Source organism: Triticum dicoccoides, chromosome 6B (genome assembly GCF_002162155.2).
Source record: "Triticum dicoccoides isolate Atlit2015 ecotype Zavitan chromosome 6B, WEW_v2.0, whole genome shotgun sequence".
In the NCBI taxonomy this organism is placed as follows: Eukaryota; Viridiplantae; Streptophyta; class Magnoliopsida; order Poales; family Poaceae; genus Triticum; species Triticum dicoccoides.
Genome location: NC_041391.1, coordinates 53,975,912 through 53,996,214, shown reverse-complemented (window position 1 = coordinate 53,996,214; position 20,303 = coordinate 53,975,912). Strand labels below are relative to the sequence as shown.

The 20,303-nt window shown below is 39.4% G+C and overlaps 3 non-coding genes across 3 annotated transcripts; all 3 read right to left on the bottom strand.

The window, feature by feature from the left end:
- Positions 1-2,265: 2,265 nt before the first annotated feature.
- On the bottom strand, positions 2,266-2,356 carry LOC119326965. The gene has a single exon (XR_005158307.1). It is a non-coding gene; the product is annotated as a small nucleolar RNA Z223 (small nucleolar RNA).
- A 53-nt stretch (positions 2,357-2,409) lies between these two features.
- On the bottom strand, positions 2,410-2,494 carry LOC119327151. Its single transcript, XR_005158427.1, has one exon. It is a non-coding gene; the product is annotated as a small nucleolar RNA U36a (small nucleolar RNA).
- An 8,786-nt stretch (positions 2,495-11,280) lies between these two features.
- Positions 11,281-11,372, bottom strand: LOC119326940. The gene has a single exon (XR_005158282.1). It is a non-coding gene; the product is annotated as a small nucleolar RNA SNORD96 family (small nucleolar RNA).
- Between the last annotated feature and the right edge of the window lie 8,931 nt (positions 11,373-20,303).

Below are 20,303 nucleotides of genomic sequence, written 5' to 3'. Positions count from 1 at the left end.
AGGTAGCCCCCACCCCGGGGGGCACTGCAGCCTTGCCGTCGCCTCGGAACTCTTCTGATATGGTTCTAAAGTCCTACATGTTTCTTCTGTTCAAAGAAAAATCATCGTAATGTTTTACTCCGTTTGGAATCCGTTTGATATTCCTTTTTTACGAAACTCAAAAACATGGAAAAACATAAACTGGCACTGGACTCTACGCTAAAAAGTTTTGTTTGAGGGAAGGCCATCATGGCTAACTTTATTGGCTTAAATAGGGATTACACCGTCCACAAGGTTTAAGACAAGACATCCCTGGGGCTCATCCGTCCAACTACTAGAAATTTATTACAATAACTATGGTTGGGTAGCACATGCGCCGCTTTATTTGAATTACGAGGACAATGCTTAAATTTGACCTTCGCAATCAAAGTCGAAACATCTACACACTCAGCAAAAATTGCGGAAGCTTCGTCCCACCATCTTGTCTGGCCATCACAAGATTCGATCACTGTCAATGAATCGGATCGCGCCTCCACTCACGGGAGTCCTAAAGACCATGCGAAGTTTAGGCCATCCCGCATTGCCAAAGCTTCAGTCGTGGCTACCACTACAAGAAATATGTCAACTTGGGACAATTACTATTGGTCACTGAAAGGTCATTGTTTTTCATTTGCGACCTTTTTGTGACCACAAACAGAAGGTCAAAAGCTGGTGGTCATAAACTGAAATGAACGGCTTTCTCTATGAGAAGGTCATGGAATTCCACGACCAAAACAAAAGGTCATGGATTCTATGACCTTCTGTTTTGGTCGCTAGCTGTCTACTCAGGCCACGTCGGATCCGACATGGCAAGCTGACATGGCAAAATTGCGACCAAATGAAAAGGTCGTTCATAAGATTCAGCCCGGTCCGATTCGGTGTTTTACATGGGCTAAGCCCAAAAATTAAGCTTTTCTGTATAATTTTTCCTGTCAATTTTTTATCCACTTCATAGGGCAAGCCCAACATTGCAGCCTTTTTATTTCTAGGGTCATGATCCTTTTTTGGACCGTTTCTTTCTTGGGCCGCATCTATTTCTCAATTGGAACTCATCCTTTTACAGTCCATTTCCTTAGTTTTTAGGTTTTTTTCCTGTGAATATTATTTGGAAAATGGCCTTTTTATATGCCAAATACTGTTAGGTCCCACTTGTGAGGTTCTAATTAAAGACAGCCAATGTTTCAATTTCCACACAATTATTTCAATCAGAACAACAAACACAAGAGAATTAGCAAACCACATGCCAATTTTGGCTAATAGCACAATCTTTACATAATTCATTTCACCATTACATGTGATACTATCAAAACATATAACTCCTACTACAAATACACTCCAGACTTCTTCACTTTTCTGGACTATTAGAATAAGCCACTTCAAGCTTGAAATTTCCTAGGCATGGAGCTCCTATAAAAGGGTGAACACAAAGGCATTAGAGTAGCATTTTCATTCTTGGAGTAGATATTCAAACCTCCAGGTTTCGTCTATAGACTATCTGTAAAATATATATTTAACAAAATTTCACATAAATGCAGATTTATGGATCGAATGTATGATAAAGCAACATAAATGCAGATATATGTCTATGAAACAATAGGTGATCTAAAGATTCATGTCTACAATTTTCTAGAGAAGAAAATAACAAGTCAGGATACATATTATATCTGCCAAAAGGAGTGATATCAATCAGACCCTTTAATTTGAAAGAACATGGTTTCAATTTGTTCTTTGCATATCATTAGTAGTTCTGTTGCAGGGTTCTGGTACATCATGATCTACATGCACATGAGAGAGATGGACTTGGCGCACATGAGATGAGGGTGGAAGGAGGAGGAGCAGGGCATACCTTAGGTGTCCAGGTCCTGCAGCTCATCGAAGATGTTGGAGGCTCACCAGCATCGACAGCCATCGCAACAGCAAGCTAGGTGATGTACAAAGTGAAGTTGCGTTCATTCAGTTGCAAAACAACAAAGTTTGCTAGTTCATGTCCATCAACAATCACACAAGCATCACCTGTACAGTAGCAAGAGCAAATTGATATGAGTTAGAAGGAGCAGAGTTCGACTAGTGCAGCCAGCGGAGCTCAACTAGTACATCGCAGTACACATGAACCATCTATTCCACGGCACAAGAGTAAAATCTTGCTATAACTAGTAGATTATCCCCTAACAGAAGCTAATTAGACTCCAATACACAAGGCACAACAAGCACAGACTAAATAATCCACGGCCATAATACATGAGTACTAAACAGATCTTGTATGACAGGTTTTTCAGTCATGAATTTTCACTAGGAGAACTGGCATGTTTGTTGAAAGTGTTTATCATCACAACCATGGTCAAACAAAACACATGAATCTAAAAGAATGACAATAATGGGAGTGGCTCTTTTTGCCTCATATTAACAAATTCAACCATGTTTTCCCTTGTCCTTCATGAAATAACCGGAAGCACGGGTAAGGTTCAAATCAGTGCCACTAATCCAAAGAAATGGCAAACGCTGCAAAGGGTTGGCACGTAAACCATTTCTCTATCCGCACCCACTGCATCCCTGCTATGTCTTGAGCTTGCGTTGGTTTTCCTTGAAGAGGAAAGGGTGATGCAGCATAGTACCATAATTATTTCCCTCGGTTTTGAGAACCAAGGTATCAATCAAGTAGGAGGCTCCTTGAAAGTCCCACGCACATACACAAACAAACAAGAACCTCGCAACCAACGTGATAAACGGGTTGTCAATCCCTTCATGGAAACTTGCGAAAGTGAGATCTAATAGAGATAATATGATAAGATAAATATTTTTGGTATTTTTATGATATAGATTGGAAAGTAAAAGATGCAAATAAAAGTAGATGGGAAACTTATATGATAAAAGATAGACCCGGGGGCCATAGGTTTCACTAGTGGCATCTCTCTCAAGATAGCATAATTATTACAGTGGGTGAACAAATTACTGTCGAGCAATTGATATAAAAGTGCATAATTATGAGATTATCTAGGCATGATCATGTATATAGGAATCACGTCCGCAAGAAGTAGACCGACTCGTGCCTGCATCTACTACTATTACTCCACACATCCACCGACTCCTGCCTGCATCTAGAGTATTAAGTTCATAAAGAACAGAGTAATGCATTAAGAAAGATGACATAATGTAGAGGGATAAACTCATGCAATATGATATAAACCCCATATTTTTATCTTTGATGGCAACAATACAATACGTGCCTTGCTGCCCCTACTGTAACTGGGAAAGGACACCGCAAGATTGAATCCAAAGCTAAGCACTTCTCCCATGGCAAGAAAGATCAATCTAGTAGGCCAAAGAAAACTGATAATTCAAAGAGACTTGCAAAGATAACAAATCATACATAAAAGAATTCAGAGGAGATTCAAATATTTCTCATAGATAAACTTGATCATAAACCCACAATTCATCGGATCTCGACAAACACACCGCAAAAAGAGTTACATTGAATAGATCTCCAAGAAGAGGAAGGAGAACTTTGTATTGAGAATCAAAGAGAGAGAAGAAGCCATCTAGATAATAACTATGGACCTGAAGGTCTGTGGTAAACTACTCACAACTCATCGGAGAGGCCTTGGTGGTGATGGAGAGGCCCACCATGGTCGATTCCCGCTCTGGCGGAGCACCGACGAAGGCTCCAAGATGGGATATCGCGGATACAGGAGGATCCGGTGTTGGAAATTGTTTTTCGTGGTGCTCCTGGATGGTTTCGGGGTATGTAGATATATATACAAGTAAGAAGTAGGTTGGTTGAGCTACGAGGGGCCCACGCGGCAGGGGGCATGCCCAGCCTTACTAGGCGCGTCGGCCACCCTCGTGGCCGCCTCAGCTGCTTCTTAACGTCCACTCCAAGTCTCCTGGATTACGTTTGTTCCAAAAATATCGCTCCCGAAGGTTTCATACCATTTGGACTCCGTTTGATATTCCTTTTCTTCGATATACTGAAATAGGCAAAAAAAACAGCAATTCGGGTCGGGCCTCCGGTTAGCAGGGTAGTCCCAAAAATGATATAAAAGGGTAAAGTAAAGCCCATAAACATCCAAAATAGGTAATATAATAGCATGGAACAATCAAAAATTATAGATATGCTGGAGATGTATCAAGCATCCCCAAGCTTAATTCCTGCTCATCCTCGAGTAGGTAAATGATAAAAACAGAATTTTTGATGTGGAATGCTACCTAGTATAATTCTCAATGTAATTCTCTTTATTGTGGCATGAATGTTTAGATCCAAAGATTCAAACTAAAAGTTCATATTGACATGATAAACAATAATACTTCAAGCATACTAATAAAAGTAATCATGTCTTCTCAAAATATCATGGATAAAGAAAGTTATCCCTACAATATGATATAGTCTGGCTATGCTCTATCTTCATCACACAAAGTATTTAATCATGCACAACGCCGATGACAAGCCAAGCAATTGTTTCGTACTTTGATATTCTCAAACTTTTTTCAACTTTCACGCAATACATGAGTGTGAGCCATGGACATAGCACTATATGTGGAATAGAAGGGTGGTTGTGGAAAAGACAAAAAAGGAAGATAGTCTCACATCAACTAGGCGTATCAACGGGCTATGGAGATGCCCATTAATAGATATAAATGTGAGTGATTAGGGATTGCCATGCAACAGATGCACTAGAGCTATAAATGTATGAAAGCTCAACAAAAGAAACTAAGTGGGTGTGCATCCAACTTGCTTGCTCAAGAAGACCTCGGGCGTTTTGAGGAAGCCCGTCATTGGAATATACAAGCCAAGTTCTATAATGAAAAATCCCCACTAGTATATGAAAATGACAACATAGGAGACTCTCTATTATGAAGATCATGGTGCTACTTTGAAGCACAAGTGTGGTAAAAGGATAGTAGCATTGTCCCTTCTCTCTTTTTCTCTCATTTTTTTATTTGGCTTTTCTCTTTTTTTTATATGGCCTTCTCTTTTTTTTGTAAAGTCCAAAGTCTCATCCCGACTTGTGGGGGAATCATAGTCTCCATCATTCTTTCCTCACTTGGGACAATGCTCTAATGATGAAGATCATCACACTTTTATTTACTTACAACAGAAGATTACAACTCAATACTTAGAACAAAATAAGACTCTATATGAATGCCTCCAGCAGTGTACTGCGATATACATTGAACCAACAGTGACATGTATGAAAATCATGAGGGTGGCCTTGCCACAAATACGATGTCACCTACATGATTATGCAAGAGCAATATGACAATGATGATTCTTGTCATGATAAACGGAACGGTGGAAAGTTGCATGGCAATATATCTCGGAATGGCTATGGAAATGCCATAATAGGTACGTATGGTGGCTGTTTTGAGGAAGGTATATGGTGGGTGTATGGTAGCGACGAAAGTTGCGTGGCACAAGAGAGGCTAGCAATGGTGGAAGGGAGAGAGTGCGTATAATCCATGGACTCAACATTAGTCATAAAGAACTCATATACTTATTGCAAAAATCTACAAGTAATCAAAAACCAAGCACTACGTGCATGCTCCTAGGGTGATAGATTGGTAGGAAAAGACCATTGCTCATCCCCGACCGCCACTCATAAGGAAGACAATCACTAAATAAATCGTGCTCCAACTTCATCACAAAGCGGTTCACCATACGTGCATGCTACGGGAATCACAAACTTCAACACAAGTATTCCCTAAATTCATAATTACCCAACTAGCATGACTCTAATATCACCATCCCCATATCTCAAAACAATTATCAAGCATAAAATTGATCATGGCATCCAATTCACTTTCTATGATAGTTTTTATTATACCCAACTTGGATGCTCATCATTCTAGGACCAATTTTATAACCATAGAAAATACCAGGCTGTTCTAAAAGACTCTCAAAATAATATAGGTGAAGCATGAGAGATCAACAATTTCTACAAAATTAAGCCACCGCCGCGCTATAAAAGATATAAGTGAAGCATTAGAGCAAAAATTATCTAGCTCAAAAGATATAAGTGAAGCACATAGAGTATTCTAATAAATTCTAAATCATGTGGGTTTCTCCCAAAATTTGTGTACAAAAGTATGATTTTGGTAATCTAAAAGGCAAAGACTCATATCATACAAGACGCTCCAAGCAAAACACATCATGTTGCGAATAAAGGTAGAGCTCCAAGTAAAGTTACCGACAAACCAAGACAAAAGAGGGGATGCCTTCTGGGGCATCCCCAAGCTTAGGATTTTGGTTGTCATTGAATATCTTGGGGTGCCATGGGAATCCCCAAGCTTAGGATTTTGCCACTCCTTATTCCATAGTCCATCAAATCTTTACCCAAAACTTGAAAACTTCACAACACAAAACTCAACAGGAAATCTCACAAGCTCCGTTAGTGCAAGAAAGAAAAAACACCACATAAGGTACTGTAAATAAATCATTCTTTATTTATATTTGTGTTAAACATACTGTATTACAACTTCTCTATGGTTCATACCCCCCGATACTAGCCATAGATGCATCAAAATAAGCAAACAACACACAAAAAACAGAATCTGTGAAAAACAGAACAGTCTGTAGCAATCTGTAACTTTCGAATACTTATGGAACCTTAAAAATCCTACAAAAATAGGAAGTCCTAGGAAATTTATTTATTGATCTATAGCAAAAAGAATCAACGCAAAATCACATTTCTGTGATTTATTGAATGTTTTTACTCGTGCATGCAAAGTTTCTGTTTTTCAGCAGAATCAAATTAACTTTCACCCAAGGTTATCCTAAAGGTTCTACTTGGTACAAACAGTAATTAAACATAAAAGCATATCTAACCAGAGACTAAATAAATTATTTATTACTAAACAGGAACAAAAATCAAGGAACAAAAATAAAATTGGGTTGCCTCCCAACAAGCGCTATCGTTTAACGCCTCTAGCTAGGCATAAAAGCGAGAATAGATCTAAGTATTGCCATCTTTGGCATTCAATTCATAAGTGGCTCGCATAATAGATTCATAAGGTAATTTAACTTTATTTCTAGGTAAGTGTTCCATGCCTTTCCTTAACGGAAATTGGAATCTAATATTCCCTTCCTTCATATCAATAATTGCACTAATCGTTCTAAGGGAAGGCCTACCAAGAATAATAGGACACAAAATATTGCAATCAATATCAAGAACGATAAAATCTACGGGAACATAATTCCTATTTGCAGAAATAAGAACATTATTAATCCTTCCCATAGGTTTCTTAATGGTGGAATTCGCAAGGTGCAATTTTAAAGAGCAATCATCAAATTCATGGAAACCTAGCACATCACATAAAGTTTTCGGAATTGTGGAAACACTAGCACCCAAATCACAGAAAGCATAGCATTCATGATCTTTTATTTTAATTTTTACAATAGGTTCCCACTCATCATAAAGTTTTCTAGGTATAGAAACTTCCAAATTAAGTTTTTCCTCATAAGATGGCATCAAGGCATCACCGATATGTTTAGTAAAAGTTTTATTTTGGCTATAAGCATGAGGAGAATTCAAAACGGATTGCAACAAGGAAATACAATCTATTAAAGAAAAATTATCATAATTAAATTCCTTGAAATCCACAGTGGTGGGCTCATTACTATGCAAAGTTTCATTTTCTCCATCCCACTTTTACCAATTTTAGCATCAAGATCAAAATACTCCAAATTATCGGAACTCTTTTTAGCCAAAGTTGATTTACTTCCAGTCCCATCATTATCAAGATACATATTGCAAAACAAAGATTTAATAGGGGACACATCAATAACTTTTAGATCTTCATCATTATTTTCATGAAAACTAGAAGAACACGCTCTAACAAAGCAATCTTTCTTAGCACGCAACCTAGCGGTTCTTTCTTTGTACTCATCAATGGAAATTCTCATGGCTTTGAGAGACTCATTGATATCATGCTTAGGAGGAATAGATCTATGTTCCAAAGAATCAACATCAAGAGAAAGTCTATCAATGTTCCTAGCCAATTCATGAACTTTAAGCAATTTTTCTTCAAGCAAAGCTTGAAATTCTTTTGAGAATTCATAAATTCTTTAAAACTATTCTAAAAATCAGAGGGCATCTTATTAAAATTTCCATAAGAGTTGTTGTAGTAATTTCCATAATTATTAGAGGAATTACTAGGGAACATCCTAGGATTAAAGTTTCCTCTATATGCGTTGTTACCAAAATTATTCCTACCAACAAAATTCACATCCATAGATTCCTTATTATTCTCAATCAAGGTAGACAAAGGCATATCATTAGTATCAATAGTGGCACTCTTAGAAGCAAACAATTTCATAAGTTCATCCATCTTTCCACTCAAAACATTAATTTCTTCTATAGCATGAATTTGTTTACTAGTAGATCTTTCGGTGTGCCATTGAGAATAATTAATAATAATATTATCAAGGAGTTTTGTAGCTTCTACTAAAGTGATTTCCATAAAAGTACCTCCTGTGGCCAAATCTAAAAGATTTCTAGAAGCAAAATTCAATCCAGCATAAAAATTTTGTACGATCATCCATAAATTCAAACCATGAGTAGGGCAATTTCGAATCATTAATTTCATTCTTTACCAATATTGGGAAACATGCTCATGATAAATTTGTTTAAAATTCATAATATCGTTTCTAACAGAGATGATCTTAGCGGGAGGAAAATATTTAGAGATAAAAGCATCTTTGCACTTATTCCAAGAATCAATTCTATTTTTAGGCAAAGACAAAAACCAAGTTTTAGCATGATCTCTAAGTGAAAACGTAAATAACTTCAATTTAACAATATCATTATTTGTATCTTTCTTCTTTTGCATATCACACAAATCAAAAAAATTGTTTAGACGAGTAGCGGCATCTTTAATAGGAAGGCTGGAGAATTGATCTTTCATAACAAGATTCAACAAAGCAGCATTGATTTCACAAGTTTCAACATCAGTAAGAGGAGCAACATGAGTGCTAAGGAAATCATTATAATTGGTATTGGAAAAGTCACACAATTTAGTATTATCTTGCGCCATCATGACAAGCAATCCAACACACAAGCACTCAAAAGGAAAGCGAAAGAGAGAGGAGAACGGGAAAGAGAGGGCGAATAAAACGGGAAGGGTGAAGTGGGGAGAGGAAAACGAGAGACAAATGGAAAATAATGTAATGCGAGGGAGATGAGTTTGTAATGGGTACTTGGTTTGTCTTGACTTGAGCGAAGACCTCCCTCAGAATGGCGCCAGAAATCCTTCTTGCTACGTCTGGATCTTGCGTTGGTTTTCCTTGAAGAGGAAAGGGTGATGCCACACAGTAGCGTAAGTATTTAACTCAATTTTTGAGAACCAAGGTATCAATCCAGTAGGAAGCTCCTCAAAAGACCCACACACCTACACAAACAAACAAGAACCTCGCAACCAACGCAGTAAAGGGGTTGTCAATCCCTTCATGCAAACTTGCGAAATTGAGATCTGATAGAGATAATATGATAAGATAAATAGTTTTGGTATTTTTATGATATAGATTGGAAAGTAAAAGATGCAAATAAAAGTAGATGAGAAACTTAGATAATAAAAGATAGACCCGGGGGCCATAGGTTTCACTAGTGGCTTCTCTCTCAAGATAGCATAATTATTACGGTGGGTGAACAAATTACTGTCGAGCAATTGATATAAAAGTGCATAATTATGAGATTATCTAGGCATGATCATGTATATAGGAATCACGTCCGCAAGAAGTGGACCGACTCGTGCCTGCATCTACTACTATTACTCCACACATCCACCGACTCCTGCCTGCATCTAGAGTATTAAGTTCATAAAGAACAGAGTAATGCATTAAGAAAGATGACATAATGTAGAGGGATAAACTCATGCAATATGATATAAACCCCATATTTTGATCTTCGATGGCAACAATACAATACGTGCCTTGCCGCCCCTACTATCGCTGGGAAAGGACACCGCAAGATTGAATCCAAAGCTAAGCACTTCTCCCATGGCAAGAAAGATGAATCTAGTAGGCCAAACCAAACTGATAATTCGAAGAGACTTGCAAAGATAACAAATCATACATAAAAGAATTCAGAGTAGATTCAAATATTTCTCATAGATAAACTTGTTCATAAACCCACAATTCATCGGATCTCGACAAACACACCGCAAAAAGAGTTAAATTGAATAGATCTCCAAGAAGAGGAAGGAGAACTTTGTATTGAGAATCAAAGAGAGAGAAGAAGCCATCTATCTAATAACTATGGACCCGAAGGTCTGTGGTAAACTACTCATAACTCATCGGAGAGGCCTTGGTGGTGATGGAGAGGCCCTCCATGGTCGATTCTCCCTCTGGCGGAGCGCCGGTGAAGGCTCCAAGATGGGATCTCGCGGATACAGAAGGATCCGGTGGTGGAAATAGTTTTTCGTGGTGCTCCTGGATGGTTTCGGGGTATGTAGATATATATACGAGGAAGAAGTAGGTCGGTTGAGCCACGACGGTCCCATGAGGCAGGGGGCGCGCCCACCCTTACTGGGCGCGCCGGCCACCCTCGTGCCCGCCTCGGCAGCTTCTTGACGTCCAATCCAAGTCTCCTAGATTGCGTTTGTTCCAAAAAGATTGCTCCCGAAGGTTTCATCCCGTTTGGACTCCGTTTGATATTCCTTTTCTTCTATATATTGAAATATGCAAAAAAATAGCAATTCGGGCTGGCCATCCGGTTAGTAGGTTAGTCCCAAAAATGATATAAAAGTGTAAAGTAAAGCCCATAATCATCCAAAACAGGTAATATAATAGCATGGAACAATCAAAAATTATAGATACATTGGAGACGTATCAATCCCTCTCAGATCAAGTGCAACAAAGAGGGATAGTAGAAGCTAAGCGCAAACAGGACAAAAAGCAGAGAATTTAAGAAATGTAACTTATGAGAAGAACAGAATGCACAATTCTTTTCTCTCAGATGCCAACCACAAGGGTAGCACAGATGATGCAGATATATCAACATGGCATTAGTTTAGTCCGCCCGTCTGCTTGTACTCTCTTCATAGAGAAAGATTTTAGACAAAAAAAATTATCAACAAAGATCAAAGCAACTCAAAAAATATGAACATATTTGTCCAGCCATTAGGTGTCCAAAAAGATGGTGTGTTTTATTTGGTTTTCACTGTTGTCCAGCCATATTCTATACATAGTAAACAACAGAATAAAAAAACTGAAAAGTAGATGACATGTAATTTTGGAACTATTCAAAAAAATTACAGTCAAGCTTTTCAAAATTTCCTCAGAACTGCCGAATGACAGCATGGGCACACTGTGACCAATCAGTCCCGAAAGATGGTATGATTAACAGGTTTTTCATCACCGGACAAATAGAACAGGAACAAAAACAAACAGGTCTACAAAACAAAACTTAAATTAGAAAAAACAAAATCTGACAAAACAAGACAGAAAAGGAACGACACTAACAGTAATACGTGAGAACATCCCTCACATCATTCACTTTAGCGACTCATCTTTTCAAGCATTCAATCAAATCATCTTTTCAAGAATTCAAGCAAATGGCCTTATAATACCAGACAAAGAGGAGTTGTAGTGGTATGCACTTATCACATATACAACAACCACGCTTAAAATCCACACATACATATACATATCCCAATAGAACAGAGCTAGTAAGCAAACTAGCGACCGTGCACTTGATAACCTACCCTGCACACTCTTACCACATAAAATAACTTGCATTCCACAAGAATGGCAGATGTACAATGTTTAAATTGGATATATAATTTTACTTTTTCTTGGAAGCATGCTTGGGACCCACATGTTACATATCTATGCATATATCCCCATACAACAACAGAACTAATATAGCAACTAAGCCTATAATTTTTTTGCTCCCAACCAGCATCATGAATTTTCTCAGCTAGTACTACCTACCAAGTTGGTCACTGCCTCAGCCATACTACAGTAAGACGTCATTATATACTACTCCATACAGAACTGGAGTAGAAAATACAGAAGTAGCTTTCAGCTAACAGTACGCCACGGCACAGCTAAATAAACAGTGGCAGCATACAAAAATTCACAACTAGAGGAAGAGAAAGGGGCACAGGAGAGGGAGGGAGGGCGGACGGGGATAGGCGGATTACCGAGCCTTGGATCTCCTCCCAGACGATGTAGAAGGGGTCCTGCACGGAGCTCATGGCGGACGCCGGAGGTTGGTGAGGTCAGCGAGGGGCAGCTGCTGCCTCCAAGGACGCAACCGCAGCAGCAACTTCTTATGGCCTCCTCTGGCTCCGGCTCCCGTGATTTCCGCGGTCCGGCCAGCTCGACGAAGCGCCGCACATCGAAGCACGCATGCGTGCGCCGGCGAGCAAGCCAGGTGTACTGCTTCGTCGACGCCCCATCCAGTAGTGGTTCAGCAAGATGCCATGGATCTGCAAAAACAATTAAAGAGAGCAAATAATAAGGTAACATCGCCAATAAATTGCAGCTCTTGAAAGCAACTATAGTTATTAGGAAAACATGGTTGCTGCAACTTTTAGCCAAGTAGTACACATTCATTGCAAATATACATGTGTAAGATACTAGAAGCATTTCATTGCATATGTATGTGTACTGCTATTACGCCAAGCAGTGCACTAGTACACCAATTACACTAAGCCTCAACCCACTATTTAAAAAGTATTTTATCATCATTCTTCAATAGCTTGAATTTCAGAATGGCCACTGTTTGTATTTTATTGAAGAACACCCCAAGCAAATAACAATAGATGGGCATTAAGACAAAAAATTGGCAATCGCAGCATCATGTTTCAGCAGCAGTGCAGTACAAATCCTTGTGTCGCACAAGCAAGAGGACCATGTCCTACTCCTAATTACACATAGTAGATGGCAAGAGTGAGAGCGGCGCTTACTTGGAAGGTGCTAATATAGAGGCTGGTATTATTCTAGGACCCCTATATTCATCTCTAGGGCACAGCAAAAGCAAGCCAAAGAGGTAAACTTCAGTCCCATTACAGAATGCAAATCCCATACTACAAACAATATAGTGATTATCATAGCATAAACTCTATAGTCTGAACAAACATTTTAACTCCCATTGCGCTAGAGATAAGATGACATTTTGGATCAATCAGAAAAAGGTAATGCATTCATCAATAAAAAATGGCAGCAAAAGCAAGCCTAAGAGCCAAACTTCACACTGAGTTTCCAATCCAAAACCTTACACTACAGAATGGACTATTACATTAACCATCCTAACATTCAGAGCCAAAAGAAAGCAACACACCTGAGACCTTGTCCTCCCACCAGTAGGTGAACCTGAGGCTGGCCCCCTGCTTGTCCATCTTGTAGAGCTTGTACCAGTGCTCAGCCACCTTCGATCCGAGCGCTCCGAACCCGATCGCCAGCATGACACCTGCAGGCAAGGTAGTAAGCTATGGATCACAACAATATGCACAGGATGGCAACAATAACATCAACAAGTACAAATAGTAGCATCTCAATCAGTGTATAATCAATCAGTAAGCACAAATAGTAGCAACAAGCATTCTCTCAATCATAGACTACACTAATCAACACACCTCTTTCTCAATCTATCTCATAATCATCACCCCTCTCTCTCAAGCATTCTCTCAATTTGAGTTCACTTGTTAATTGGCTAGTTGAGTTCTACTGATAACCTACAGAGCAACTAAAACTGTGCTGCTACATATATACACCAACAATGTGTAAGGCAAGACCATGGTAGGGATCTAGTTCTCACACAGCAGAGGCCCTTTGGAGCCGATCAGCACCCCATGCAAGCAGCTTCCGGATGCAATCCAAGTCCCTGTTGTGAGCCGCCAAATGCAACAACGTGCTACCAAGGAAGCTGCAGCAGCAACACATGAAGATCAACATTTTGCACAATCAAAAAAGTCAATGGAGTTGATCCCCCCAACTAGCTAACATGGCACTAGCAGCAAAGCATGGCAGAGGAGAAATAACATGTTTAAATCGAAAAGAGAAAAGACTAACCCGAACAGAGAGAGGGAAGGGAAGCGATGGCATGCACGGCCGCCATGGCGATCTCCTGCTCCTTGACACACACTAGCAGCTAACACCTTCCATGGCGATGGTGATGGCCTGCACAAACCAACCACATGAATCAGATCAACAAATCAACCAAGGAGAACAAGATAAGGAGAGGGAGGAGGATGGAGGGCATACGTATAGACCGTCCTCATCTACATGCTGCAGCCCATCGCCGGCGTCGAGGATTAGCAACCTTGACTCCCCGCCGAGAGAGAGAAGATGGTCGCCACATCCATCCATCCATGGGATGGGTGGGGGTGGGGCTAGGGTTTCGCCCGCATCCATCCATCCATCCATCCATCAATCCATTTCCTGGTTGGAGTCGAGCCTCCATGGTCGGCCGGCATCCCTCGGTGACGACGACGGGTGCACCGGTGCCGATGTGGATCTGCGGTCGCTTCGCTCGATCAGGCCTTCCCTTCCGTCCCTTGGGAGAGGGGAAGAAGGTGAGGTTTGCATGAGCGACGGTGCTAGCGGGAGAGGAGGCCACCGGAGTTGGGAGCAGCGCTGGAGGGAGAGTAAGCCGCCGTAGTTGTGGCCGGGGACGGGGAGGAGGTGAGCATGAGGGAGGAGACAGGCGGCGGCGGGTGGGTTCTCAGGGAGAGGGGGAGAGAGATCTGGATGGAGCAAGGATAGGGGACTGCTACGGTTCGGGTTGGGGGAGAGGGACCTGAGAGGTGAGTGAGAATCGTTGGATCCGTCGGATCTGGATGGTTGAGATCAGCTACATTCGACTGATCCGTGGGAACAGCCCTGATTGGTTCAGAAATTTTATGATTTAAAATAGTTTCTAAGTACTAAAACTAGGTTGTTTTGTGAAGAAGCTATCAAAAATATTTTGCAAAATGGCACAACTAGATTTAGCACTCAAGTTAGACCACATTTTATGGATGATCACAAATTTGCATGCATTTTTATCTTTCTAGCTATTTTAATCATTTTTTGAGAGCCAAAATGAGTTTTTTTGTGAAGGACCTACCATATATTTGTTGCAAAATTGGACCAAATCAATTCTCTAAAATAGTAGGACAAATTTAATGCACAATTGACCAAATGGTTGGGTGTCTAAAGTTTTGATCCACATCTCATGAAAAAGATAAATTTTCGCCGATTCAGCTGGAAGCGGGTCAAATTTGAACTGTAGCTACCTCGTAGTTTGCTCTATATTTTTTGAAAAAATCATTTCTAGTTAAATAAGTATTTATTTAATTATAGAAACACCAAAAAATTCCAAGATTCAACCACTAGCTAGGAACGGTCATGCCCGCCGTTTTGACAGCATTTTGAAACGGGCATAGTTTGTTCAAATGATCTCATATTGTGCACAAGGGTTGATTTTAGAATGACGAACAATGTTGCCTAAGGAAGTTTTCATTTTCTTTGGACGGAAATCTCATTTTCCATTTTTCGAGTGCCCAAAATGAGTTTTTTTGCGAAGGACATACCATATATTTGTTGCAAAATTGTACCAAATCAATTTTCTAAAATACTAGGACATACTTAATGCACAATTGACCAGATCGTTGGGTGTAAAAAGTTTTGATCCACCTCTCATGAAAATGGCAAATTTCCATCGATTCAGTTGGAAGCAGGTCAAATTTGAAATGTAGCTACCTCGTAGTTTGCACTTTATTTTTTCAAAAATCATTTCTCGGTACATAAGTATCTATTTAATAAGAGAAATAGCAAGTTTTTTCCAAAATTCAACATCTAGCTAGGAACGGCCATTTTGACCGCATTTTTAAATGGGCATAAAAAGTTAAAAAAAATCAAAAAATAAGAAAAGCTTCGCATTGTGCCATTACATGTGACCAAGTTACCGGGAAAAATCATAAAATTGTAATATGACAATTATTTTAAAAAAGTGTTCTCACAAACGAGCTATCAAGTGTGAAGATTCATGGCTTTCAATCCAAATGCTCAATCTTATGGCCATAATCATGACATAGTTTGTTTAAATGATCTCATATCATGCACAAGGGTGCATGTTGAAATGGCAAACAATGTTGCCTAACGAAGTTTTCATTTTCTTTGGACGAAAAATTCATTTTCCATTTTCTGAGTTCCCGAAATGAATTTTTTTTTGTCAAGGACGTACCATATATTTGTTGCAAAATTGGACCGAATCAATTTTCTAAAATACTAGGACATATTTAATGCACAATTGACCAAATGGTTGGGTGTAAAAAGTTTTTGATCCAACTCTCCTGAAAAAGACAAATTTCCGCTGATTTAGTAGGAACTAGGTCAAATTTGAACTGTAGTTACCACATAGTTTGCTCTTTATTTTTTCCAAAAACCATTTCTAGGTACATAAGTATCTATTTAATTAGAGAAACACCAAAATTTTTCCAAGATTCAACCAATAGCCAGGAACAGTCATGCCCGCCGTTTTGACCGCATTTTGAAACGGGCATAAAAAAATAAAAAAGCTTCGCATTGTGTCATTACATATGACCAAGTTATCGGGAAAAATAATAACTTGTAATACGGCAAATATTTTTAAAAAATGTTCTCACAAACGAGCTATCAAGTGTGAAGATTCATGGCTTTCAACCCAAATGCTCAATCTTATGGCCAGATTCATGACATAGTTTGTTTAAATGATCTCATATCATGAACAAGGGTGCATGTTGAAATGGCAAACAATGTTGCATAAGGAAGTTTTCATTTTCTTTGGACGAAAAATTCATTTTCCATTTTCTCAGTGCCCGAAATGAAATTGTTTTGTGAAGGACCTACCATATATTTGTTGCAAAATTGGATCAAATCAATTTTCTAAAATACTAGGACATATTTAATTCACAATTGACCAAATGGTTGGGTGTCAAAAGTTTTGATCCACCTCTTCTGAAAAAGACAAATTTCCGTCGATTTAGTAGGAACTAGGTCAAATTTGAACTGCAGCTGCCTCATAGTTTGCTCTTTATTTTTTCCAAAAATCATTTCTAGGTACATAAGTATCTATTTAATTAGAGAAACACCAGAAGTTTTCCAAGATTCAACCAATAGCTAGGAACGGTCATGCCCGTCGTTTTGACCGCATTTTGAACGGGCTTAAAAAATTCAAAAAAATCAAAAAATTGGAAAACCTTTGCATTGTGTCATTACATGTGACCAAGTTACCAGGAAAAATAATAAACTTGTAATACGGCAATTATTTTAAAAAAGTGTTCTTAGAAATGAGTTATCATGTGTGAAGATTCATGGCTTCCAAGCCAAATGATCAATCTTATGGCCACAATCATGACATAGTTTGTTTAAATGATCTCATATCATGCACAAGGGTGCACATTGGAATGGCAAACAATGTTAACTATGGAAGTTTTCATTTTCTTTGGACGAAAAATTCATTTTCCATTTTTAGACTTCCCAAAATGAGTTTTTTTGTGAAAGACCTACCATATATTTGTTAAAAAATTGGACCAAATAAATTTTCTAAAATCCTAGGCCATATATAATTTACAATTGACGAAATGGTTGAATGTCAAAAGTTTTGATCCACCTCTCATGAAAAACACAAATTTCGGCCGATTCAGCTGGAAGCGGGTCAAATTTGAACTGCAACTGCCTTATAGTTTGCTCTTTCTTTTTTACAAAAATCATTTTTAATTACATAAGTACCTATTTAATTAGAAATACATGGTTTGGTGGCGATACATCGAGGTTTGGATGGTGGCCGAGGGCCCCAACTCTAGAGCGCGTAAACTCGCATGCACGCCGTGGTCACCGCATGACCGTGGTGTTGCCATGCGTTCTGGGCGGACTAGGAATGTCTAGTGGGTCGGGCACTCCCCAGGTAGGTGCTAGGAAGTAAATTATAACATAAGATTCTCATGAGGAGACCGAAATATGCTCAAACATGAATTAGCAGCCAAGTGTTTCATTAGCGGTACGGGAAATGCACATGTCCAATGGGCGTGAGTTTTGGTTGAGTGATCCTATTATTCCTATTATTCCTACTACTTATGTTGAGAAACCACCTTTTCCTGTTAGGATAAAGGATCATGCTAAAACTTCGAATGTTGTTCGTAAGAGTAATACTAGGACTTATACACCTCCTGAGCAAATCAATATTGAACCTAGTATTGCTATTGTTAAAGATCTCTTTGATGATAATTTAGATGGGCATGTTATTTATTTCTGTGATGAAGCTGCTAATATTGCAAAACCAGACGCTAAGATACATCGGCCTGTTGTAGGCATGCATGTTATTTGTGGTAAAATAGGAGATCATCGTTATCATGGCTTATGTGATATGGGTGCTAGTGCTAGTGCAATACCCTGTGACTTATATAAAGAAATTATGCATGACATTGCACCTGTTGAATTAGAAGATATTGATGTCACGATTAAGCTTGCTAATACAGATACTATTAAGCCTTTTGGGATTGTTAGAGATGTTGATGTCTTGTGTGGGAAGGTCAAATACCCTACTGACTTTCTTGTTCTTGGTTATCCACAAGATGCCTTCTGTCCCATTATATTTCGTAGACCATTCTTGAACACTGTTAAAGCTAAGATTGATTGCAAAAAGGATGTTGTTACGATTGTCTTAGATGATATGACTCATGAGTTTAATTTTGCTCAATTTCGTAGACAACCCCGTGATAAAGAATTATCTAGTAAAGATGAAATAATTGGTCTTGCCTCTATTGTCGTGCCTCCTACTGATCCGTTAGAACAATATCTGCTAGACCATGAAAATGATATGTTTATGAAAGAAATTCAAGAAGGGAAATAGATGAATTATTCTTTAAACAAGAACCTATTTTGAAACATAACCTTCCCGTTGAAATTCTTGGGGATCCCCCTCCACCCAAGGGTGATCCCGTTTTTGAACTCAAACCTTTACCTGATAATCTTAAGTATGCTTATCTCGATGAAAAGAAAATATATCCTGTTATTATTAGTGCTAACCTTTCAGAGCAAGAAGAAGAAAGATTATTGAAAACTCTGAAGAAGCATCGAGCTGCTATTGGATATACTCTGGATGATCTTAAGGGCGTTAGTCCCATGTTATGCCAACACAAAATTAAATTGGAGGACGATGCCAAACCAGTTAGAGCTCCACAACGACGACTAAATCCTAAAATGAAAGAAGTGGTAAGAAAGGAGATACTAAAGCTCCTTGAGGGAGGTATAATTTATCCTGTTGCTGATAGTGATTGGGTAAGCCCTGTCCATTGTGTCCCTAAAAAGGGAGGTATTACTATTGTTCCTAATGATAAAGCTGAATTGATCCTGCAAAGAATTATTACAGGTTATAGGATGGTAATTAATTTTCGTAAAATAAATAAAGCTACTAAGAAAGATCATTACCCATTACCTTTTATTGATCAAATGCTAGAAAGACTGTCCAAACACACCCATTTCTGCTTTCTAGATGGTTATCCTGGTTTCTCTCAAATACCTGTGTCAGCGGGAGATCAAGCAAAAACTTCTTTTACTTGCCCTTTTGGTACTTTCGCTTATAGACATATGCCTTTTGGTTTATGTAATGCACCTGCTACCTTTCAAAGATGCATGATGGCTATATTCTCTGATTTTTGTGAAAAGATTTGTGAGGTATTTGTAACGCCCCGGATCCGATGCGCCAGGTGTCTGCCAGTTTTTCGTCGTTGTTGCCATGTCATTTGCTTGCGTGTTGCTTTTTATCATGTCATCATATGCATTGCATTGCATACGTGTTCGTCTCATGCATCTGAGCCTTTTCTCCGTTGTCCGTTTTGCAATCCGGTGCTCATATGCCCTCCGGCGTTCCCCTTTCGTCTCTCGTTGTGAGCGGGTGTTAAATGTTCTCGGAATGGACCGAGTCTTGCCAAGCGGCCTTGGTACACCATCGGTAGACCGCCTGTCAAGTTTCATGCCATTTGGAGTTCGTTTGATACTCCAACGGTTAACCGGGTAACCATAAATCCTCTCTCTCTTTGCAGCCCAACACCCCTTCCAAAGTGGCCCAAAACCTAGCAAACTCCCCTCCATGCTCTCGGTCGTTCGATCACGATCGCGTGGACGAAAACCGCTCCACATTTGGACTCTCCTAGCTCCCTCTACCTATAAATATGCCCATCCCCCCGAAATTCGCGGTCTAATTCCCCCAAACCCTAGATCCACCTCCTCTGCGCCGCCGGACACGTCCAGGCGACGCCGGACATGTCCGCGCCGCCGCCCCCGCCGATTCGGAGCGCGCCACCTTTCCCGTCCGCGCCTCCCGCCG